Here is a 27,622-nt window from a genome sequence, read left to right on the forward strand (position 1 = left end):
TTTCATTTCATATGTTTTCAATCATACAAGTAATCCAGTTTAATTTTATTTTGTTTTGTTGGTATCCTTCACACGATTTAATCGTTGTAACACAATTCTTTTCTGTCTTTTTTGTTTTATTTTTTTAAGGAGAATTTAAGGAGGTCTCCTTTTATGCCTAATTCTGCCCGTCTTCATGGACCACAGGCCTGTGCGAGGATCTTATCAAACAGAATAAGGGAGAGAGTCGATACAGTACAAGGTCGATGGTACTGATAAAAAGTGCAACGGTCACAGACAGGATTTGAACCTGCGGTATCTAACCCATTCAAAGTCCAACGTCTTAGACCACTCGGCCATCGGCACTCCCAATGTAAATACAATACAAGCACATGTCACAATCAAAGCATTTATTAATGCCGATATAACCCTCATTCACTATTTCAAACAGTTACTCTTACATTGTTTATATAACAACAGTGGTTATGATAACATGACTTTTGAGCAAACATTTACTGTGACTTTTGGTTTTAATCATGTTAATCATGTCATGGCCCTTTAATCATGTTAATACATTAATGGCTATACGGTAATATTGCCAGTAATGCAATTCCAAACAAGAGTGTTTACCAATAAAACGGAAACTAATCCACTTAGATATCTGTAAATGTGTGGTATTAGCTATTTTTGAAAGCTTACCTATTCAGTAATGGGCAAACAGTACTGGCAATGTAATTTTTTTTCTACTACACCAGAATTTATTTGTACAACACACAGTCACATTTCCAATCAATTGAAGAATACTTTTAAAAGCCACGCAATTAAATTTACTGCGTTTAAAACCAACTGTAACTTATCACATACATTAGAAATACCCAAAGCCAAAAATCCATTCAAAAACAAAGAAAGAGTTTAATAATGCATTGAATGTGATACATTGTACATAGGTCAAATAAAATGAAACATCAAGACATGATTCAAAGAAAACTTTTCACATATATAATATGGAATAACTGAAAAATCTACTATTTCGAAATATTGAATTAAATCTGGAGAAATCGTCTGTAATAAAAATTTAAAATTACTGTTACAAACACAACACATGATAGGAAAACCTTTTACTCGTACATAATTAAAAATGCAAAAAAATCTTATTAGTAATGAAGACGGACCTATTTAAAATTAAATTATACTCTCATCGCAATTCATTAGAATATTAAAATGTTGTTATATTTAAATATTTTATACTGGCTAAACATTTTTTCTAAATATTTTACTGTATGGTATTCTTTTACTTATTGTTTTGTAAAATGGAAATATTTATTAATTTATGAAGTCGCCTCAAGAAATCCTCCGATATTTTATAAAAGGGATTTCATGTATAAACGCATTTTAATAAAGTAAGATAAAATAAGTTTGCTCCAAGCATCACATTTTATTATTCAAACTTAACTCTAATGTAATAAAAATATTACTCAAGTCATTGTGTTTTAAAACTATTACATATCATGGTGATATTTTAATTAAGATTATTCACAAATAATTTTGTTTCAAACAAGAAATTCTTTCAGGTATGTAATTATTTGGTGATTGTTTCCTATGAGTTTATTAGTTACTAGTTATTTATTGCCTTATTTTTTAACTGAAATTTAATTATACCCTTTTATTATGTTATAATATTATTGAATAACATAAGGGACTAAATTAAGAAAATTATTCCTTACATATAAAGTGATTAACCTATACTTACACATGACGCTAATTTAAATAAGATAAATGAAATTATTTGCTTAAATTGAACATTGAACACAAAATCAAAACTATCAAGATTTGAAATTATGTCCTTTTCATTAACAAATTAATATATAATACAAATCAATAGATTGATTCCAACCAAATACGATAAACAAACCGCCTATAATATCATGCAGGACACCGCTGCACTTTGGACACCGATGTGTGTAGTGATTGCACAAATAAACAATTAATATAAATTATATCGTCTTAATTATATTGCGCTAGAAGTATACGTGTAATAAACACTGTAACAGTAATACATAATGAGATACATTTTCAAAAAAAGTACACACATCTAAGTGAACAGTATTGGAGACAATCAATTTAGTGATCTACATAGTTCTTTGTCTAGAACTGTTTATATGGTTATATGACATCCATCGTTAATTTAAATTATACATTCCAGAATAAATTGTTTTTCATTATAGTTAAATTAATGAAGTAAAGGTATTATGTTTAGTAATATTATATTAAATTTGCACTATAATATGTGTTTCTTACTTATATGATATATTCATAATATTAAAGCCCCAAATAATAAATTTCCAATATTAAACGTTCAACGTAATTATAAAGTAAGCATAGCCCACACCGCTTAAAAGTAATGGTAGGCAATGGTAAAAACCATAGTAATAAAATTTGAAGTAGGTACGATTTTCTCCCCATTTTATATTAAAATTGCCCATTTGTTTTGACGCCCTCGTCGTATAGAATGTTGGTGTAGAGAGTTACTTAAACTTTAGCTGTTATTACACCATAAGACAGTGGTTACTGAATTAACGATAATCTTTCCAAAACATTAATATTCTGTTTTGGTGTAAGGTGGAAATTCTTTGACAAATGATGATAGAATCCCATGTACGTACGCATAAAACTTTTCCATTAAAGGTAAAATCAACCGACCCTGAGGAGTTCTTAACTGTTTGCCTCACATGACTAAGATGTAGAATACATGTGATTTTAGTAGTAGGATGGGTAGTAAAGTGCTAATTATATACAATGTGAGAATTGAAAACATAAAATGTTTGATTATTATTTTTACTTTTATATCCTGAGTAAACAGGATAGCAAGAAAAGTTTAAGAACCTTCAAAAAGACTTTCAACCCCTAGTAGTACTAGTACAGTCATCGTAAAATAAACAAATATATATATATATATATATATATATATATATTTGTGTGTGTGTGTGTGTGTTTAAATACATAGTTAATGCCTATCACTAATATGCTGCACTTCACTAATACATTGTAATTTAACGATCCCATCGTACCTACTATATTTAGACAGTAATTTTCAGTACTGCTCAGCTACAAAAAGAGGTCTATCATATAAATTGTTTCGTGTTTTCGGCAATACATCCATGAGATCATTATTTACACATGGATTTCTTTTCAAATTGTGGTGACAGTAAATAATGTATTGCACAGATGCTTGATTTCTTTTTTTCAATTATCTTACACCCTCGATTGACAGTATATTTTATAAATGATACCATGTAGCAAAATTATAACTATAGTTTTATCATGTACAGCAAATATACAGAAATATAAACGATAAAACACAAAGTATAAAATGTTTATAGAATTTTTTATGTGAAAACAATGCATGATGGATATACATTCTTCATATATAATATAAATATATTATGCATATATTTTATATATATATTATATAAATTAATAATTATATATTTATAAATATATAAATGTTTATATATATATATATATATATATATATATATATATATATATGTATATATATATGTATATATAAATTAATATATTTTTTATTATTTATATTATATATAAATAAATAATATTATATTTATATTTTTATTAATATATTATTTATATATTTTTAATATTAATAAATTTACATTATATGCATAATACATTTATATTATACATTAATGCTTTCAATATACGCGATAACATCTGGTAAAATGTTGGTGAATTAAATAGCAGCAACAAAACATATATTATAGATCAATTCCATCATATTACTAGTTAAACATTCATTAATAATTAAATTAAATGTCAAGTTACTAATATTAACTACATCAGTAACAATGTGTTAAATGTATATTTTCTAAAATACACATTGTAATGTCTTTCTACAGAATACAAATTCGATGCTAAATTTACATTTTCTTACAAATACAGTAGAATTATTCATCGGTGAATACCATACGGCTTTCACTTTCATAGCAGGACGCGCTAAACTATTCCTGCATCATTCCATTTGTAATCCTTAAAAAGAGAAAACAAGATATATTATAGAGTTAAACATTAATTTTAAATAATACCACTTCTACTATTCTGTTATATGGAATTTTGTCCATGAGTTTTTTAGAAATGACCTTTCGATCATAATCCTACAAATAAATCAAATTTTAAGCCTGTTCATTTATTTACAGGGATGCAACTTGTTCTTTCTATTCATTGAATACCATTAACGAGATATGTTTTTTACTTCATAATGGTAATATCACTGTATAAATTTTACGTTCCTGAAAAAATTCCAATGTATTAAAATATATCTTAACTTATTACGAGGAATAACACGCAACAGTTGCATTCACAAATTTGGTCTATAGCTTCCTTTAGATTTTGTATAAAGTATTGAATCTCATATAATTTCATATACCCTATCTTTAATCCAAATTCATATATATATATATATCTCACTGCGGTTACTTGTTTCTTGGTATTCTTATGTATAAACATAACACGCACGTCTTTTTAGTATGATTTTTGACCAGAGGAAAGCTGATTTTAATAGCTTGAATAGTCTATAAGTATCTTGAAACATTGCAGTTATTTTTTAGATTTGAATTTAAAAATTAAGTGTAAGACCTACTACCGAATTACAGATCAATAACAATAAATATAGGTTTATATAACAATGTAAAATTATAACATTCATGCATATATTTATTGTTTAAAAAAGTAGTTTTTACAAATGTATTTTATAAAACTATGTGTGCAACCTTGATATTCAGAGCGTATTTAATTTTAATACCTTTTACTTTAAAAAAACCAAATAATGCATTATATTTGCGTACTACATATTGGATGGGTAAGAATCTTTAAAAGATGCATTTATCTAGATTTATTGACGTGACAACGTCTTAAATTAGGTTGCGGCTCGGAGTCACTCATGAAAAAGTGTAACGGCCGGTAACGTTACGATGCCCGTCCAGTGGGTCCGCCGCACGGGATCCGCACGGGATAAAGCAGATAACTGTGGGTCCGCCGCACGGGATAAAGCAGATAACTATGTTTATTCGTGAAAATGTGGAGTGCTTAGATTCGTCATTTACAACAACTACAACAATAAAGGTAAATAATTGTACACTGATATTTCATTATCGTAAACTATGATTGATTGATTAATTGTTAGATTGACACAAAAGTTGAGAAACTGAGTTTATAGGTTATGTCATACTATTGACAAATGTTGATAGTGTTAAGTAAATTATTAGTTTAAATCACTCTGCAATCAATCGTAATTCAGTCGATTGAGAAGAAAACAGCGCGTATTGCTAGTCAAACATTTAAAATAACAAATTATAACCTCTAACCTGTCATGACAGTGCGACCAAACAAACGAACTAAACCGACCAATCACCACGCGCGAAGTTAGAATTTAACTGTGTTTAGCAAGAATTTCAAATTCCAATTTTAGTAAATGTTTTATTCAACTTTACCATTTACAATAACAAATTTTAATTAATTTCAAATTATGTACAATGTTTTAGTAAACAAAATATATTTCTATAGTTAAAATTTGTGCAATTCTTATTTTCATTCAATTCCTTGTTCCTATTGTGCAATTTAACAATATTCATATCAATAAATATTCTACCGAGAAAAAGACGTTGTCACGTAAAATCTTCGCCCGTAAAACCGACTTTACAGGCAACCATAATTTTTTTTAAATCACCATCAGTCAAGCCCTTAGATCCTTACATGCTGTCATTGCTTATACAGTTAACTTTAAATTTAGATTTTGTTATGTAAAGTATATTAGTAAAAAAACTCTTTCTAAACCTTCAGTAATTATGTCTCATTTTTGGTACAGGTGGAATATCTGATTTATTACAGGTATCTGACACCAAAATGTTTTATTGTATTATCTGACTACATTCCTTTTATTCGCAAAGTGGAGAAGCCCCAGCCTCATCTTCCCGTAAATAATCTTTAAATGATGAAAGATGTGTATCTGATTACTATTAGTAACTATTTAGTCATAAAGTGGAGAAATTTTCAGCCCAAGCCTTACCATACACCAAATAATATTTTTTGCAAGTTTATATTTATTTTTTCTTATAATTAAAGCGGTTTGAAATAATTGATTCATATTACATGACAAATGCAATTAATTATAGTCCAGGAAAGATTCAATTAAATTGACGGTTATCTTATTTGTAACAGAGCCCAAGAAATAAGAAAACCCGCCCTTTTTGTATAGAAATATAGATTGTTTCCAGTATTTATGATAATATTAATAAGAATACATCCAGAATGCGATATTTTTCGAAGTGTACATAAATTATATATTTGAATTCAAGGCTTCACAGAATAGATGTTTACACCAAAATTTTCACATTCCTATTCTGCATAATAAAGAGTTGTGTATTAATTGTGGGATTTAAAAGTAAATGTACAAAACTAATACTTATAAATCTTATTTTTGCAAAATTATATTTTTTTCTTATAAAGGAGGTTAAAATAGTTTAGTCACATTTTATGACAAATTCAATTATATTCTTCAAAAGATTAAATTATATTGACGATTATCTTATTTTTTAACAGAGACCAAGAAATTTGAAAACCCTCCCTTTTTATGTATAAATATAAATTGTTGACTGTATTTATGATAATATTAATAAGAATGCAACCAGAATGCGATTTTTTCTCAGTATCCATATATTTTTAATTTAATATTTCAAAGAATAGACGTTTACAAAATCATAAGACTCCTAACTATTATGTATATAGTGGAAGATAAACATTGGAATTATTTTGGCACATGATTGTTTATTGTAAGTAGCTTTATATAAAGTTAGAATTGTTGTGTATTTAAATGTGGGATTTAAAATTAAACGAACAAAAATAATATATATATATAAATATTATGAGAAATATAAAGAAAGTGACAGAAAGTGTTACAGATGCTGGGGTCTATTTTCCGAGCGAAACTTGATAAATCTGAGGAAACTTGTCAGCGAGATTTATTCCTCTCTCTGCAGGTGTTTCTCAATTGTATTTTACTCTTGACCTCAGTTAAAGGTCATAACGTTTAAAGTATGAAATACTTTAGTAATTTATTCCTATCTTGAAAGTTTAATGTATTGCTTATGTTTAGCTTGAAGTCCTTTTAAGTAACCATGTGACATATTTTATCTATTCATATGTTTCACTATATTTTAATACTAGCAGTTATCGTGACTTGGAATGCAATTCCTCAGAGTGTGAACCTGTATTTGCACCACTAGTGAATTTTATTGCTGACACTAACTGTTAGTGTGTCTCCTTCCCAAACAAGAAAATATGTATACATGCACAGCTCTAAGAAAAGACTAAACAAACAAGTAAGTCAAGTATCATAACAGTCTTTAAATATAAAGTAAAAGTTAGACTACATCGTATATTATATCTGCACTATGAGCTGTTACCTGCCGATGTTCATGCTATATAGCAGGTGTTTGAGTGAATTTTATATCTCATGCCAATTTTTAGGTTGCCTTGTTGCTACGATCAAGAAAATATGTTGATCGTAGCAACAAGGTATAGCAAACAATGTATAGCTACGGCCATCGTAATTTACTTTTCTCATTATGATTTTTCCATATTTGATTTTTGCCTGGTTTTCCGATTTATCATTGATGACATTACACACCAAAAAAGCCCAATTCTGTCAAGTGAACTAAGATAAGTTTCATATTATCTTTAAAGTTAAAGTAAATAATAGAATATTAACATTGCATATAAGATCTAATACCTAGTAAATTGTAAAACTCTATTTATTGCAAGAATATATAAAAATCATTTTCTTTCAAATTGAATGAAACAAATAATATAATATGATTAAAACAGTTCATTAACATACAACAATTACTTACAACTAACAATAATTACTACTAAAATATGTACTATAAATCTGTAAATTCCCGTAAAAGGTAACCCTTACAGGCATGGAGCCCAATTATATGGGAACCCTATGCAAAGGTTTACCTCCCTGGTAAAACGTCAATTAAATAAAATGTTTATATTAAATTGAAAGAACAACGACTTTTTAAGAAATATTACGTACATTAAGTCGTCTTAATAGATTTATATCTTTATTTTTACATTATTTTCTTTATAAATATGGTTACATAAGATGTAATTTACACTTATTTGGACATCAACTAATCTGAATGCAAAGTGTTTGGATCAAGAAATGGACTTCAGATTGCATTATATTATGTTAGTAGATTTTTGCATGTTATCATTTACCTTTCTTTATAATAAAGATTTTGAAAATTTCTTAAATTTACAATATAATAATATTCGTGAGATGAATAAATGGCGATTTTACTCTCAGAGGATAACACCTCAAAAATATATGTGTTTATTTGATGAAATAAACAACCGATTGCTTAGTTTCCAGATTTTAATAACCTATTTTGTAATGCGTCTATAAGTGTTGTGTACTGTGTTAGATCGAAGATGTAGGGAGACTTCGTAAAAGTTTATACCCAACTTGTTAAGTAAAAGATGAGTGCTTGAAATTGTACGTTACACTATTAGTTTTACAAAAAAAAACCTAATTAATTATAATAAAAAGTAAGAAAATAAATATTAAATATTATAATGTAAATCATTTACTCCCTTTGAAGTTAATTAATAGATACTTCGGATAAAGATATAATTTATAGTATAATTATGTATGATGTATAATAGTGTAGAATGAACAAAAGATTAAGGGCATTCATGTTGATTCCTAATTTGTAAAGAAATAATGCTATAAATCAAGTATTTATATTTCCAATTTTATTATTTCATAAGAATAAAAACATATACGATACATAATAACGTGTGATTATTATTACAAGTTAAAGTGGTAAATTGTATAGTGGTTCCATTACGCTAATTTTTCAGATTTATTATTTCAATTCTCACCTAATATAAAATAGGTTTTATAGATAGCTGTGAAATAACCCCATTTCATGATATTTCATTAACAGTTTCAATGATTCCAGTGACTATTAAACATTTTTAGATTGTTGGGGAAGAACCTTAAGTCACATTCCTTAGCTTTTAATCGATCGCACTTATGACTTATTAAATGACAGGGCTGTAAGTTGTTTTAAACGGAAGTAGGCATATTATACGTAGAATATATTTCCTTTGCTATGGTAAAAGTTTTCGATATCACAATAATATATTTTCCACGTTTAAAGAAATTATCTTTTGTTTTTTATTACAATTAGACATTACGTTTTATTAAATGTTCTTGCAGTACACTATTAAACAACATATTTATTTATAATAATTCAATCTGCGTTTAAAACTATCGTGAGAACCTATTTTATTTTATTAAACTGTAGGTGTGTATTAGGTTTTTTATTTAATAGATCGAATTTAAAACTTTTTATTACTGATTTCTTTAATTATAACTATATAAAAACTGAATTAGCTGGTGTGGCAAAATTTGTAATTGCTAAAATTTACTCAAATAGTTTATTTTTCCTATTTTATTAGCTTGATATTTCTTAACAAAAATTAAAGCGAGGTCGTTATTTTGTTTAGTTCAGCACTATTTTACACTTCACATAACTTTAATTGGAACTCGTAGTTAGTAGAGAACACAAACTGCTTCATTTGTCACTTGCCATGTTCACACCAATCTGCCTGACAAACAGGAATGACACATGTGAACAGAGGTCCACACCATTTATCTTACCGGTCGTTAGAACCTGGCGGGTACACGGGAAGTAATTACTGCGTTACTTGATATCCGCATGAAGTCAATTAGTACAAATATTAATTTAATCGCTGGCTTAAAACATACAAAATTAATAGTAGCATTTTATTACTCTAATATTTCGCATCTGAATCCTACTAAAAATGCACATTAAGTATGTGTTTGTCACTTTGAAATACGAGTATACTATTTCCAAATATGGTTAATTAATACGAAATTTTTGGTATGGCTAGAATGGTATTGTTATAAACAATTCTATATAAATGATCTATTTTAATATAATACATTCCATTAAATAAAATTACTATAAATATGTAAAACTTAATTAGTTGGTTTTACTTTAATTTATAGTAGTTATAATAATACCCATCTCAAATAATTTACAATACATATTGTCTTTTTTATAAAAAAATTCAAAAATATGGGAATTATATGTGTATATCATAGATATTATTTGAGTCGATGTCATATTTTTCTTTCGCGGAGGTTTATAATAATGTATAGAGTTTAAATAACTGAATATTTATTATTTTATAAAATATAGGTAATAAGTACACGACAAATATGTTTACAACGGGTTTCTAATTTGTCTAAAACTAACGAGGACACAGTACATAGTAAGATGTCTTCTGGCAAGGGTTGATATTTGAGGAAATGTTTCTAAAATTTCACAAATTAAAAAGTCATATGTGTCCTTGATATAAGAAGGAAGTGTTCTTACAAACGGCTGAAAGATTTCGTCAATATAAGCAGATATACTTACCATAGGAAATCAATTGCTAGAGAGATAGTTCTGGCAGTGGTTAGTTAGGATTGTTTGTTTTCGGTAAAGATAAAAACACCGGAGTTCTAGGATATCTATGTGTGAGTAGGGTAGTGGCTTTCCGAAACCATCCATTATGAGGGCCGTTTGTCCATAAGGTAATTTTGGATTTTTTACATTATGTTGAAGAGAAGGATTGTCATTTAATTTCTTATATGTTGGTGTGTCATTTCTGTTGCATTTGTAATTTGCAATTAAAATCTAAAAAAATAATCAGAACTATAGAGTTACTTTTTTTGCTTAGTAAAATAGTTATATATTTTTTTCACATAGATATTTATTTGCTATAAATTCATTTTTATAGATCTTTTGTGTGGTATTTAAATAATTAGTAAACAAAAGAGTAAAATAGGTTGGCTAATACGGACGTTTCATAATTTCTTCAACAGGATAATTACTTGTTAAAGTTGTATATTCTAAAACTAGTTTAGTTTTCGAATATTGATAGTCAGTCCGGTATACCTTCAGTTATATTTTTATTTTCTGTGTTTATTTAGGCATATAAATATGTGAATTTCATATGCACAGTGATAGAAATTGTCATTTCAAAATAATGTGTACTAAATGGTGACCGAACCACTGTAACGCAAAATTCATTATGCAACGCGTGAGTTAAGTTTCCTTATGGTATATTAATCACCTCAGGTTTGAGTAGAATATTTATTGTCAATATAATTTATGTTTAGGAATCAGGTAGCAGCTAGATCACTATTCTGCCTAATTTTGGTGATTTAGTATATAAAAATTAGGTTTTATTGATTTGAATACAATAATAGACCGATAAATATAAATTATAAATATATAAATATATAAATAATATGACTAATGACCATACCAAAAACAAGATGGGATGAAATTTATCCCTGTTAGGCAAATATAAAGCAGATTTCCTCAATTATTACTTGTACTGAATGAAAAAACACCATGAATGGTGTTGGTATATCATTTAGGTCGTAGTAATAAATACTCGATTTTCAAAGTTTAATTGTAGCTATTAAAACCTACAAGTAACGCTTATAGATATAAAACAAACTAATATCATACCACATTTTCCCCTAACTTTAGTAATAATGAACTTAAAAGGTAAATTGAACATGGGCCTTATGCTTGCAGTATTCTCTAGGATTTTGCTAATTTACTCAATCATTTACTAACAATTTAAAAGTGACTTCCCTTCACGTCAATGGCCTCTAACACGTTTGGCTTCAGAATCCTGGCTCGAAATTGCAGCTGTAGAAGGAAAAAAGAATATTAAAAGACTAGAAATCTAGAAAATGAAAACTGGAAGAACTCGAAGATTCAATCTCAAACTCAAAAACTAGGTATTGACCTGGAGGTCGTAGGTTAGAAGACAAGCTCGCCTAAAAATAAATCACGACGTTATTACCCATTCATCGAGATAACGTATTTCATGATAACGTAGACGCGTCTAAATTATCTCACCAAAAAAGTTACCATCACAGGTAAGTAACTATTAACAATTTTACTTTGTATTACATTCAAAATAGATGTATCGTATAAAAGTGAAAATTTATGAGTCGAAAATTAGGTTATTATTTCACCAATAATTTTTGTGGAAAGAACATCGGAGTAAACTGATACTAACCGGTAACGAGTAACGGGGTTGGGAATATAAGTTAATATATTTATATATAAGTTTTTAATACACTATATACTTATAATATGGCATATAATTATTCCCGCCTTGTCTCATTACTTTATCATAATGGTCCAAAATGTCGACTGTAAGTGTACTAAAGCATTTAATAATTACTACTTATGAAAAACTAACATATTGACCAAATCGTTAAATGAAATGTCCTAATAATGGAGCTTATTAAAGAAAATACTTCGCCTAGTGAACCGTGCAGAAATTATTGTGAGAGAGGAATAAACTTCTTCTTCATCCAATTTAACTTGGGAAACTAAAAGTATTGAAAACTATTATTGATTTAAGTTATAATTGAATTTTCAAGTAATATTTAAATTTAAATATTACAGATTTGTGAAATTTTATCTACTTTAACGGTTTACTTTTTTCATGACATTACCACAACTGCGGTCATGTACAATATAATTGAACAATGTTCTGTGTACATTATTAGAGTGTTTATGTATGTTTTAACATAGACGGTTTTAATGTAAGTTTATGAATGAAAGTCAGTAACATGAGATACCAATAGTTTATAAATAAATATATATATATATATATATATATATATATATATAAATATATTATAATATATATATATATATATATATAGAGAGAGAGAGAGAGAGAGAGAGAGAGAGATTACTCCCTTCAGAATTTTTTTTATGGCGAAGCATCTGGTCAGAACTTAGCTTTATTTTTTTTTTTATTCCAGAAAATTATATGTCTCTTTGAGTTTATAGGATAGTTTGTTACAGTTTGCTGCAAGATTCAGGTTGTTCTTACAGAGGGAGATCATCAGAATTTAATATTAAATTAGGATGGAATGCTAGGAAGCATTTGTAAACGTCTAGATATGTATTAAGTTTTTATGGGTGCAATGACCTCATTGCACCTAGAGAAAATATCATTTTAAAGAAAATAGAAAGGATAACATTTATATGTTTTGAATTTTTTCAATAAATAACCCCGCAGATGATTATATTATTTATTGCCTTTATTTCGTGATTCTGATTAAAGCTTGGAGAAGGATGGCAATTAAATATCTATTAACTAAATGTAACAAAAAATTAAGTATAATATGGCTTGAATGGTAAAGATTATTTCACTGTAAATGCTACAATTGTAAATACAACCCGTTGAAAGCAATTCATTATATAATAAAACTGAATAAGTAAGTTAAGTAATTTTTTTAGATTAAGTGTTTATATTTTTTTATAAGATTATCTTAATGGATATTCATTTTTTCAATTTGTTTATAGTCCAGGCAGTAGGAAAATATCCTACTAGAAATACACTTATGAGGCATATATGAATATAGTTGTTTTAAGTGTCAGGGTTGTGAAAATTGATGTGGAAGGTTATTATAAATAAATAAAAATAAATAAGTATTTATTTATTCCCAACGTTTACATTCATGTTTACAAACAAATGAACAACTTAGGAAGTGACTGACCAAAATCAAGTAGCTGGTCAGTGTAACATATAAACAATAAACAAATAAACCGTTTATAAGCTTGCTCTCACATAAAACAAACTAAAAATGTCAACAGACTGCTTGCCGCGACGCGATGTCTGACAAGACACTATAAACAAAACAACATCCAAAATAAATAAAAATAGCCAGACGTTTACACAATATAGAATGACTAGGAACTAATTAAACAATGTAAAAAATAATAAACTGTTTTCGAAAATAAATACAAATATACAATCTTTTGTACTAAAATCATAAATAATTTTACAAAAAATATATAAACAAATATATTGAAATAATATACAATAAAACTAATTTATTGCATAAAATTACATAAAAACTTCACAAATATCACATACGTACACTTACATGCATACGATAGAACATCCACACGCTAAAACATACATTCACATAAACTCATCGACATAACACTCATTATACTTTTGTTATATTCGGTATTGTGTTACTCTTAATGGTTTTGGTACAACGAAACTGTCAAAACCTAGATATCGTGAGGTGAACAGACAGACAGTTGAAACAAATATAAAACTATTCTAGCCCCATAATTGTAGGATTAGCTAACGCTTCACAGAAAAAACTAGCTTTTTTATAGTTAGTTAACATTGGAATATTCATATTCGAAGAAAAGAACGTTAACCCTTTAAATTTATATCTGTAAAATCTAGAGTTAATATAAGCTAACATTGTAGATACAGGCTTTGAGTCAGTAGTTTTTTCCTGTCATGCGAGTAATACATTTTTTTAACAGAATGTATTTTATACCAGAATTTCTCAATATTTATTAACATATTTCTTAAAGTATCATCGCCGCCAGTGTAGGATATTGCCACTACTGAATAATTACTGACCAAGACAACCTAAAAGACTGCAACATTTTAACGCTGACAAGAACTTTGCAACCTTGCACCCCATCTAGGGACTTTCTCACCATACAACTTGTATAGAAAAATATATCTTTGATCAACGAATTGTCAGCATAATTTGACTTCGGTTAATTCTCTACAGATCAATTAAATACGACGATTTGGTCTTAGTTTTTCAAAAACGTGCTGGCACAGCTTTTCCATGCTACCTGAGGAGAAGGACCCTTTTGCCCTTAATAGTAAGGTATCTCCGTAAACTAATTGGAAACGAAATTCTTGAAGTTTACGGATTGTTCTTTTCAAAACCTTTACTGTTTACTACTTATTATATTATTTAAGACATAGAGTAATACAACCAGCGTTAGGGCTCCATTTGGAAACGTTATGTTTAGCAAAGCAGTAGATATATCGAATAGTGAAACTATTTTGGTCGTTGTTTCGTTTTTCAGACACTTACAACAGATTTTAGCTGTCACGATGTTACATCGATTTCATTTGAAGATTGAGAGTATTGCTCTCTCTCTCTCCGAGTACTATCCCAGCCAGTGCAGTAAGCAAAAACTCTACAACAGTTTATAATAATAGAAATATATAAAAGAATAAAAATTATATTTAATGTATTTTAATTTCAAATATATTTAAATTAAATTTATTATAAATAACAGTTAAATTTTGGTAGTTTAAAGGAAAATATTTAATAAGGTTATTAAAGCTGCAACAAGAGGTATTCTAGTAAAAGTTTCGCCTTCTTTTATTTGAATCTAAACTAAATTCATTCTAAAATGGTATTTCCATTATGTAAATTTTATATTATGTATTATAAAGTAATAAACTATTTCCCAAACAATGTCGGAAATATTTATATTTCATATTATATGTATTTAAGTAATCAGTTAGTAAAACGATTTATTAATTTATATGTACTAATGTTTTTGAGTTGTTAATATTGTTTTTTTATATTAACTTGCAAACAGTATATATAACTCTTACAGTGTAGGAGTTTACGAAAGTATCAAAATGTAAACTGCATTTCTTCAAATGCGCTTTTTTCTACGCTATGGAAATCCCAATAATGTTGTAAATGGAAATACTGAACAGCCAAATATCTGCATTGCCGAGGAATAAATCTTGTTGGCAGGATTCTGCAGATTTATCTGCAAAGTCTTTATCCTTGAATTTACCGTGATAGTATATTGAATTTGCTCGATACAATTCGTATTGCATCTATTTCACACAATAATTTGGATAGTTGGCATTATTATTAAATTTAATACATTTAGCCTACTTTTAGCGTCAATAGTAGTAAAGAAATTCTAATGATACAGATAGTTCCCCCCCCCCCCCCCACCCCCCCAATTTTAATAATACAGGGCTATCATAAAAGAATGGTGCGGTTTCAGTAATTTCGTAGGAAGATGGTAGGAAAATTTCTAGATGTTCTATTCGTATCTCTGAAAGCCTCCAACCCAAAAGTTTGTTTATAAGCTGTTCTAAGCTCAAAATCAGCTCTTGTATTGTTGTTTGCGCGATGAGTTTTGGTAAGTTACTATGTTCTCAGATAAAGATGAAGCAAAGGGTGTTTTTATAGTTGGCTGAATTAAAATATGTAATTTTTAGTTTAACGTGCGTTCCGACATGAATTATTAAGAGATTCACCACACAAAAAATAACGTAAACACATTGGCTTAAACAATTCAAAGAAACTGGATCAGTTAAAAATGTTAAAAAATGTTTGGAGAGAAGTTGCGTATCGTTTAGACGCTTGTCGAGCGACTAAGGGCGCACATATCGAAATTTATTAGTTATATGAAAAAAACTGTTTGTGATGACAAATTAGATGAATAAACAACATTAACTGTAAGTAATTCTGTTTTTCTTTAAACCATGTTTGAAACCGCACCATTCTTTTATGATAACCCTGTATTGTTTCACTTCAAAATAACTTTAAACTTAATAAACATTTCTTTACAGAGTCAAAATATTTACAACAATCCATTATAATTTATGTAACTGTATCGTGGTTTACAAAAGGTCACTAAATTTGAATTCTTAACAATTTTTGTATTTGCATGAAATACTAGATGAAAACATTGGTTTAGTTGCCTCATATTATTTATGGACAAGCGAAACATAAACATTCTTATTTAAATTTTAAAACTATTTTCCTCAGTTTTATATTCCTGTTTATGTATCTATGATATTGATTAGATGTTAAGTATTTAAAAATACATCCCTGTAGTAAAAAAACAGAACTAATGAATGCTCGGGCTTGATTATCTATCTTGGAATTATAAATTTATATAATTTTAAAACTTATTATTTTTTTTTTTTTCAATTTTTATTCCACCCACAGAAAAATAGTTTTCAGATAGATAAAGCAATTTTCCATCTTCATATTTATAAACAGTAAATATTCCGTTCCATTAAAATATTATTTCAAATCCTGACATGTTAAAGTATTAATTTATTTCTTAAATCAAACATAATTGTCTTCAAATGACCTTTCAACACCTTTTGCCCCTATCAACAGCACATATAATAGTTCCTCTTTTGAAAAAAAATCCCCCTTCCAAGCCGATTTCCATTTTTCAGTTAATTAGTACAGTTTTCGCAAAGATGGATTTATAACAGTTTAAAAAAAATGTTTCTTTAACTTTAAAATGTTAAAATAATATGTCTTGTGACCTCTGGATACAGCAATTACCAGACCTTAACCCGCGTACTGCTAAATACTATTATATTTTCCAGTAAACCTCGATTTAAGACTTTTCAAACGAAATTGACAATAAACTGCCTTTTATTGATCAGTGGTGCAGTTCTACGCTGATAGATCCGCAAGGGCCACGATACTACTTAATATAATTTTGATTATTTCAACTGTTCCTTTTTATCCACTTAAAAATTAATGAATTATATTTATTATATAATATAAAGGAATAGTTTCTTATCACTTTAAATATTGTTTATTATTTAACAGTACATTTATTTCAGATTTAAAAAAGAATTTTTAAAAATTCTCTTACTTGTTAGATATTAGGATTTAATTCCCATAAGCGTACTTATTTTTATACGTTTTATACTAATTAAATTTAAAAATATGTTTGCATATAATTTGTTTCCATTAATATTTAGTAAATACATTTTGAATTGCCTTTGTAGCAACTGATACACCAATCATGAAAGTATAGGCATAAGTTGGTGTGAATGGTGTACGTCACTGACTAATCCTGGCAAATGACATTTATTTCCGGTTTACTGTACTTACAGTACCATTAAAAATATTTTATTTTGTTCATTTAGAAGTAAACATCTGCCGTAACATTAGTGTGATTATTCTTCCAAAAAAGTTGAAAGAAAATACATAACTGCCCACGGTAAAACTATGTGGCGCACGGCGCAAAACGCTGTCTTGTTTAAGACAACGATATAAAGAAACTTTTTTACACTGTATGTAGGATGTTAACAAACAATAACATGGTACATGGAGGGTGGGCTTTATTAAGAGGTCACGTTTGCATGTTTTTGTTAGTATTTCCCACTATTGGGAGGAATCTCGTATATATTCAAATGTGATGAGGGATTTTTTTACTGCTCATATATCACTGGTAACACTTTCGCTGACAACATCACTCCACAAGATTACTTTTATAAGATACCACTAACCTTAAAAAAATCTATGCTAATATTTTTTGCCTTACATAAAACACATGGTATAGTATATAGTCTTTAAAACTTTGTTTTGTATTAAATTAAAGTTTATTACTTTCAACCTTAAATTATAATTAGATTGCACAGTAATAATTTGACATATGACATATTTCTGGCTTTAAAACACTGTTAAATTTCATTTACATTACTTATTTAAAAATAACTGTTGTTCTCTTTCTGTTAAATTATCACATAAAGATGCTTCATATAGCTACTAATGTTACAAACATTCCCATGTTTTGAGTAAATACTAAACCATTTAGAAATACGTGCTTTTTGTAAAAAATAAATTAAATAAAATCTAAACATGACATTTCATGATAAAGATTTAAGGCATCTTGTTATATTTTTACAGATTAAATTTATGTTTTTAAGATCATGTATGCAATCTCTTGACATCATGATACTTGAAGAATCATTGGACTTTTTGAATACTTTAAAAATTGAGTTAAGAAAAAGGTGCAAGTATACATTACGTCGTCCGTTGATTCTAAATCAATTTATGCTTATAATGATAAATCATACTAAACAATGATAAATTATAATTATGAAATATTTATAAAAGCTAAAACTATGCAATTCGTTACCCATAAATATCTACAAACAAATTATTGAAACTTATTAATTTGCAAATATCAAACAGTTATAAATATTGTTACGTATTTTTATATAGGTATATAAAAGCATAAATAAACCTACGTCCTCTGCTGATAAACTTAATTACTATAAAACCCGTAAAAACACGTGCTGGTGTGAAAAATCACTGATTTATGTCTGATTTTATGGTGCAATATAAATTAAAGTTTGTAAAGAAAGTATAGTCAATAACGTTTGATTCTTACTGTACAAATAATAAAAATATATATGTAAGCCTTATTGATACAACGAAAAAATTATTTGAAGACAACGAAAATCAAAATCAAAATAATTTATTTCTCAACACAACAAAATCTTATTAGCAAGGAAGACATATAGCATTTAAAAAAATTATGAAATAACTTTAGATTATAATTTAATTTTCATATTGAAAATTTTACTTGTTTGGTGATGTATTAAATTATAGAATTACTATAGTTTTGAATGTATGTATCAGTTCATTAGAAATTAAATTCGTAAAAACTCAAATCTAATTAAAATGTTTATTTTCTATAAAAATTTAATTTTTGATGTTATACCCCGCAATATTGGCTGAATACCACGGAGGGTTTATGGATGTTCATATAAGATAATGCAATTTTATTGAATCAAATAATTAATCCATAAAAACAACGCCATGTTCCAAAGAATATTCGATGGGTAAAGTAAAATTTAGTACTTGATTTGAAATTCTCACCAATTTGTAATTTATTCACATAAAGTATATAGTTATTGATGAAGAGAAGTAGTTTGAAAAATATTACTTATGTGTTAATTTATTAACTAGGATATCGTAAAAAACGAAAGTCATTGTATTTATTAAAAGGGATTTTCTGTTTTATAGTGAAAAGTAAACAAAAAAATATTTACAGATTTAATTTCATTGTATTTAATATGAAGCGCTACATAAAGAAACTTTTTAAATAGACCATAACCTGCATTTAATCTACACTAATTATAGGTATGCCATGCAACTGTCCTTGATTGCAAGAAAATATTGTGTATTTGTTGTACTTGTGTGATGTGATAGTTATTGATTTAAAACATCTCCTCTTTAGGTTACTTTTTACAAGATCAAGGAGGTGGCCTATTAGCTTAAGGAATATTCAAGTAATATTTTTAAACATATGTGAAATATTTCGCACATGTTTTTCCGAAAAATCTTGTAATTCTCAAATCCATTTTTAACTTAAGGTGGTGCCTAACGAAGAAATTCTGTTAAAAAATTGTACTTATTTATTACTAAAGGAAAAATATTACAATATCTTGGGTTTCATTTCATACAACATTTATTAATCCGTAATGATGGATTTTAAAGAATAGTTTTTATATCTGTCCTTTTAGCCAAGAAGATAATTAAGAATGGTCCCTTTTTAAAACTAAATCCCAGCAGTTTTTTTTTTAGTTTTTTTTAAGTTTCTTTTGCAAGCTTCAAGGTGATCAAGAAACACTTAAATAATATTTTTATTTAAGGCTATGAACTTGAATTCAATCTAACATTGCATAACCTAACTAGATTAAAATAAACTTTAAAACGACACAGACGTTTATATTCTTGTTATCCTAGAAGATTTCCCTACTCTTCATTTACTTAAAACGTCGGAATTTATACAAAATCTTAACTGTTTATTTTAGCAAAGGATATTTTATTGGTTGAGAAGTGTGAATGTATAAAAGGTGTATATTTACCTCTAATAAACAGCTTATAGAAACACAATATTATAGTTCATTTCAAATTGTAATTGGAACATTATGATGAAGTAACCATATACAGTTGTTTACAGAGGCAAACACTATATATTGGCTTTACTGAGTTCCTTGTCAGGTTTGAATGTTAGATAAACTTCAAGTAAATCAATAATAATGATACCAATAGGTATAAAGTTATAATAAAAAATAAAAAAAAAACACGCATTCTAATATAGTTCATGTGTATGGTCATATTCGAATCTTCCCAGCTGCAAAAAGATTAAAGTAAGGAATCAATCACTTTCTCATTCAGACAATTAACTATATTGATTCGAAAGAAACTCACTTGGTAACCGGTAGCAAACATAAGTGTTGGAGCTACCCAAATTTTTAAATAAGAAGCTTTCAAGAGACAAAACCATGAATTAAAGCAACTAATCAAGATTTTACTGAAAATTGCTCTACTCATATGATTTATAACATACATTCCAGATATAATTTCTACCGAAAAGCAATATTAACCTATTTAGCAAGAAATGCCACGACTTCTTCCAACTAACTGTCTTGTTTTACTAGGATTCTTCCACTCTGATGTGGGTTACGTAGAACGGCACACCCAAAAATATTTTAAAACACAAAGTGTATTATTTTCTAAAAAACCTTGAATAATGGCTAAATATGTGTTATCACATATATAAGCATTAATTATAATTAAAAGAAATAGGTTACGAATACAAAAAGGATGCTGTAAAAATATTTCTAAAAAATTTTAAATCTGATAGTAGTTACAAATTTATAAAAACACTTATGTAATTTAGTGTTCTATAAGTAATATTTTACCACAAATGTGTAACTATCGATCTTTTGCTTGTCATTGTTGAAAGCTAAATAAGAGTTCTAAAAGTTCCTTTTATGCAGTAATCGAATTAGTGTTTTATTTCACTATTAACATAACTAAAATATACAGTGTGTCCAAACATTTTAACCACACTTTTAAATCAATGTATTTACAAATTTATATACAGCGCAAGAATGATATTGACTTAGGCTTAGAGTACCGTACTCTAGCAGTTTTAACTCATTTTAATCGCCTACGGACGTAAAAGTGAACATTGTTCATATCCCATATTCTGATTTAAGACTTCTTGGTAACTCATTCCATCGCCGCTCTGATTCGTTTTTCTAAGTGTTTAATATAGGAACGATATGACCATGCGCATTTGCAGATAATTAAACTCAACACCAACAGGACAATTGTATGTATATAATTTTGATCCACTATATTTCCAATATAATAACTATATCAAATTCATCAATCTTTTATTAGTCATCTGTCCACAAAAAAGCTATACCTGACGTTTTAACCAACACATTTAAAATTATCACAGGATTTCAGACATTCGCCATAATTATATGTTACAAAAGGTGTAATTTTGGTATGTTTGAACCCTTTTAGTTTCCTTCTTTTTTATTTTTTCCTTAAATTTTTATATTTGATAATATATTTGAATATTTATTTTTATACCTATCCCACTTGACGAAGAGGATAGATTTAAATTCTAAAACGTAGCGTTATATCTTTTGTAACAACATATAACCATGACAGATTTAATAAATACTGTTTTTGATTTAAACCTCCCATTATCTATAGCAAATCTATAGTAAACTTTAGGGAATAATATTTAAATTTTCTTGAAATATTTGTGAACTGTATATTTATGGACATTTAACTCTCGCCCAAGTCGCTACTCAGACATTTTTTAACTTCTTTCAAAACGGTTTTTGAATGTTTTCGGGGATTTTATCTCCTGTTTATATGCGTTGATTGTTTATAGTTTTTAGCACTTCATTCAATTATGCTATTTATAAAAATAAAATCTAAACTAATACAAACAGAAAAGTTTTGATACAATTATCAAATCGAGTTTAGTATTAGAGGATGCAAATTATCTGTTAAGGTAGATTCAATCTTGGTACGAAAAGTTTTTATAGTACAAATAAATCCTGTAGTATGATAAATATATTTAATATAATATATTTAGCTTTTGAATTATTCTAGGCCTATTCGTGGAATAAAAAAATTTGTAACCAATATTACTGGTTACATTATCATCCAAAGTGTCAAAAGGAAAATAATTTATTACTATATCTTATTTCAGCGATAATTTAATCCTTCTTACTTTTGCAATTACCTAACAGTACACCCAATTATTACTGAATTAATTAAGTTATAATACGTTTTACATAACTTATAAACATAGTAAAAAAGAAATATAAACTGTGAATTAGGTATCATGTACTTTAAAAGAGACGATTGTGTTTCAATTATTCCTGAGTCTGGTCAGGATTTTTATTAAGAAACTACTTAACCTACATCTGAAAAACCGACTAAACCTTAAGAAAAGTATTTAAATATAAGATTGGTTAGCGTAAATCCGTGAGAAGAGCTATCCCGTGCAGTTTTTAATTGCGCGAAGATCTCTGTTAAGAGTATACTCGATTTTACAGATATTAAATTGATTAATAATTAAGACGAATTTCCGTTTTTAAATGCTCGTAGGAGTATTTTTTTATTTAATAATTCTTGTTTGGCAATGTCTCTATACCTGTCTGTGTATCTGTATGTCTGTCTGAAGGATATTTTGAAAACGAAGTAAACTATACATTTGAAATTCTACATGAAGCTATATTTCATTCTTTCAACACTTATTTTTATAAAGTTGCATGCCACTTTAAATCATGTAGTTTATATTTTTATAAAGTATATTATTATGGGTCACAATGATAGCAGCAACAAAATAGAGAATAAATAAATTTGTAGTGAAACATTTTAAATTCATATTATATTTAAATATATGACACATTTGTTCATAGAGGAAAAATAAAAATATACTTGAGTGTTTAGTAAATATATAAATTGTTGTGAAAAGAGTGCAATTAAGCAAACTATTGCGTTATTGTGCCTTCTCTTTCAAAAGATATTTTATTTTTTCAACACTGGTATGAAAACCTAACTTAATGGAAAAATGTAAATCCATCACATAGAAAGATATTGCGAGAAAGGCTTTATATCAAAACTGTTACCTACATAAATAAAAATTTTTATACGCTCATGATGGTAAATACGTTTTAGGCCTATAAAAATGTAACATTAATTTAAGATATTTTATGATTATATTATATAAATAATTGATAAACTGCTACAATTACAAATTTAAAGCAATAACAGTTTACCAAAATACAAGATTAGGTGAAGTTTCATAGTTGAATGAACGGTATTGGAAAGTAGGTCGTCTCTTCAAAGGCTGTACAATTAAAGCAGATTATTCAGCACAGCGATTTTGTTAATTCATAAAACATTTTTAAGGTATGAAACAGAAGATATAACTTCGATAGCTACTTTCAATTCTATATTGTAATGTTAGTTAAATAACTAGAAACAGTAATCAATTCTTAAAGTAAGCACTTTTGTTAAAGAATGTCCCTTTGAGTATAAATAAGTTTTGATAATTAATTAATTTAAGCAATTTTAAAACAGATTTATTTTCTAGTAGTATGATTTAGTTTCTAGGTCAGTGCTTTATCGATTAATCTCAATATAGACTCAGACGCTCCCTAAAGTTTCGTATTTATTCTTTCTAAAAACACAAGTAGCGATTGAATTACCCTACAAGATTCAAATTTGTTGTACAAATCGAAATCTAGAATAATTATTATCACTATTCCAAATTATAAAACATCGTACCATTAGAGGTCTCTACATACGATAATAGATCAATTGATTTTATACGTTACCATGTTTACAACGAGAAGAATAAATTGACAAAAGAAAGCAAGGCATAATGTAAATAAAAAATAATATTACCTTTTCAGTACAACGATGTGATTAAGTTACGTCGTAGAATTTATTATTTATTTCAAGTAATTAAAAATAATAGAGCATCTTATACAATAGGTGTATGTTAGGTCAAGCCTCAACATATATACCTTCAAACGAAAAAAATGTAATGGACCTACACCCTCGTGTTCAAACGTTTCAATTAAGTAAGATTCTGTATCCTGTATTAGATTGAAATATTTAGTAATTTCAAACCAACTTAATCAGCTTGTAGAAACTTATTATTTGGGACGCTGGTCAAAATTGGGTAATGAATTGCCTTCTTTACTTATGGCTATTGGCCTGTTGGCCTCTATTTCGTTATAGACGTTTTGGTGTCTACAAATTCCGCTCTGTGAAAGATAAAATATCACTATAAATTAAGCATTGCTTTATTTTCATGAGTCTGAGTAAAGTAAACGAACTTACATTAGGTAAATCTGTCGAAACAACAACCTCAATTGCTGAAAATCCACTGTTTGTTTTTAACCAGTAGTGTGGTCAGTTCCTTTCATAGAAGTAAAATACATTATAATTTAATACACCAGAGCTTTACATAATTTTGTACGTTGTAATCATTAAATCAAGGCAATTTTCATCAAATAAATAATATATTTTAAATAGAAACCTTTAAAAGGAGATAAAAATTTCATAATAATATAGACAAGGTAAATATTAGTCACAAAACATTTTAAGTAACAGGCTTCACAGAGGTTTAACGGTAATGTACAAGCGTGTAATTAATTTAGTTATTCACAGATAAAATGGTAGACAATAATATTGAAAGTAAACTATTACAATCAGAAAACAATGGATAAATTGTGTCAGCCTACTGGGTTCAAGACTTTAAGATTATATGGCTAATAAATAACTATTTGTAAACCCTCATTAAAACCCATGGGGTGACATACAACAAAACCGTACTTATATTTCCTCATATATAAATGAAACTTCTTCTATCTAGGCTAGATGTCAGATTGTTTTCGAGAAATGAGCGGATAGAAAATAATGAAATTTTTGTAGCTTCCTTGTGACACGCCTGCTAAAACTCAGCCAATAAGTAACTTTTCGTTACATCACTGGAAAGTAATCTCTAATTATTTGATATATTTTCATAGTAATAAATTATAGTGAAATACTTTATCATATGAACATATCGACAGGTAATTAGATAGCTTTCCGGGTAACAACATCCAATATTCGTTCTGGTCAAAGACCCAATATCGAATTCTGTTTATTACTGTAAGTTTGACATTACCTCTAAGCGACATCACGGGATAAAGTTGACCATCCAATAAGGCTCTCAAGCTAACTTGTTCGTAGTAAAAATCAGAGAAAAAAATACATTTTCTTTGTAATTAAAAATGTACAAACACAACTGTAATACATTTGTATGATTAATTTCAATAACACTTGCTGCTATCGGTTCATTGGTAAGTATTAGTATTTCAAGTTAAAACTATATTACATTCATGCGTTTAAGTTCGTAGCTGATATTGTTCGTTTAAATTGCTTTTATTAATTGATATTTACATATTTACGAAAAGTACATTGATATATTTTGGATTTGTTACCACTAAAATAAATTAAAATGCGCAATATTTATAGATTAATTCTTTGAAATTTACTTTTTTTATAGCAATACTTAAATAAATTAAAATAGGGATGCATATTAATAGTATAATTTGCGTAGAATATTGGCAATAATCATTATATAAGTTAATTATTTTTTTATCGTTTATTTTGACTACGTACAACTATACTGCAGAAAATTAAATAGTACCTAATGATCAGTTTGCGTACAGCTATAAAATAAAATTAATAAAGCGAGATTTTTTTGCTTGACTATTATTTTGGACTTATGGATATTATTTTACAAATAATACCACGTCCATTACAGATACATCTGTATTTATTGTTTACAGGTTTCGAGATCTATAATCTGATCTGTTTTACGGGTAAAACTAAAACGTCTCAGCAATGCATATTTGGATAATATTAATAATTTTTTTCTAATTCAAATATAACTTTTACCTAAACCTATACTCATACTAATTATTAATAATTTACGTCTCAGTGAAAACATTTTCTTATTCTTGTGCATAAACATTGTCATCGTCCAAGCCCCATTAAGAAAGTATCCATATTTATCGTTTAAAAAGTTTTCATTTCTTTGTTTCAAGTTTGTTTGGACGATAGTGGAATGATTGTAAAAGGATTACAGGATTTTTGTTTATGTGCTATCATTCAGTATTACAATGTGATCAGTAACACTACGTTTAGAGATCTGCAATCTAATCTCTTCTAACCTAAATGAGTAAAAGGTTTTAAAAATGTGCATTTTACAAAAAATCAAATAACTATTATATTTCTCATATAATTCACTTCAAAACATTTAGTCACACTACATTAAATTCTACGTTAATACGTTACGTCTCATACGATAAAAATATTTCTTATTCTGAAAAATGTTCTTTTACGTTATAAATATTTGAAACAAAACATTAAAACATATAAGAAATGTAAAAGAATATTTATAGTTGTAATAATAAAATCGTTTTATGTTCGTACATAATAGGATGTTATTGAGAAATTTAATAAACGAGAAAATAATTAAATAATTAACTTCTGAATCTGAAATAGATTAATATTTAATGGCACAACTTCAAAACATTTTAAAATCCTAAAACCACTGACAATTTAAGTAGCACATTCTTAAAACTAACACAATTTTTTCTAAGTTACAAATTTCATTTTAAATCCATAACAACAAATATAAAATCGTATTGTTCAAAGTGTAACTAGATGTAAACGTATTAGCTGTAAATTCAATGTTAATATATAACAGGACTATATTGGATTAACTGCAATCACATATACATATAAATGCAAAAGTACTTCAACTATTGACGCTCATAATAAAATTTATAAAAATGTCGTTTAAAACAAATGTTTAAAAAAATGTATGTGTCAAATTTATAGAAACTAACATTTTTCTTTCTTAACATAATATGGATAATTATAATAATAAACAGTCCCACAAGGATATCTAAACCAAAAAGTAAAAACCTTTTCTTTATATATTCCTAACCACATATGTCAGAAATACTTTGTTAAATACTATTA

This window comes from Homalodisca vitripennis, chromosome 6, assembly GCF_021130785.1.
Source record: "Homalodisca vitripennis isolate AUS2020 chromosome 6, UT_GWSS_2.1, whole genome shotgun sequence".
Taxonomy (NCBI): Eukaryota; Metazoa; Arthropoda; class Insecta; order Hemiptera; family Cicadellidae; genus Homalodisca; species Homalodisca vitripennis.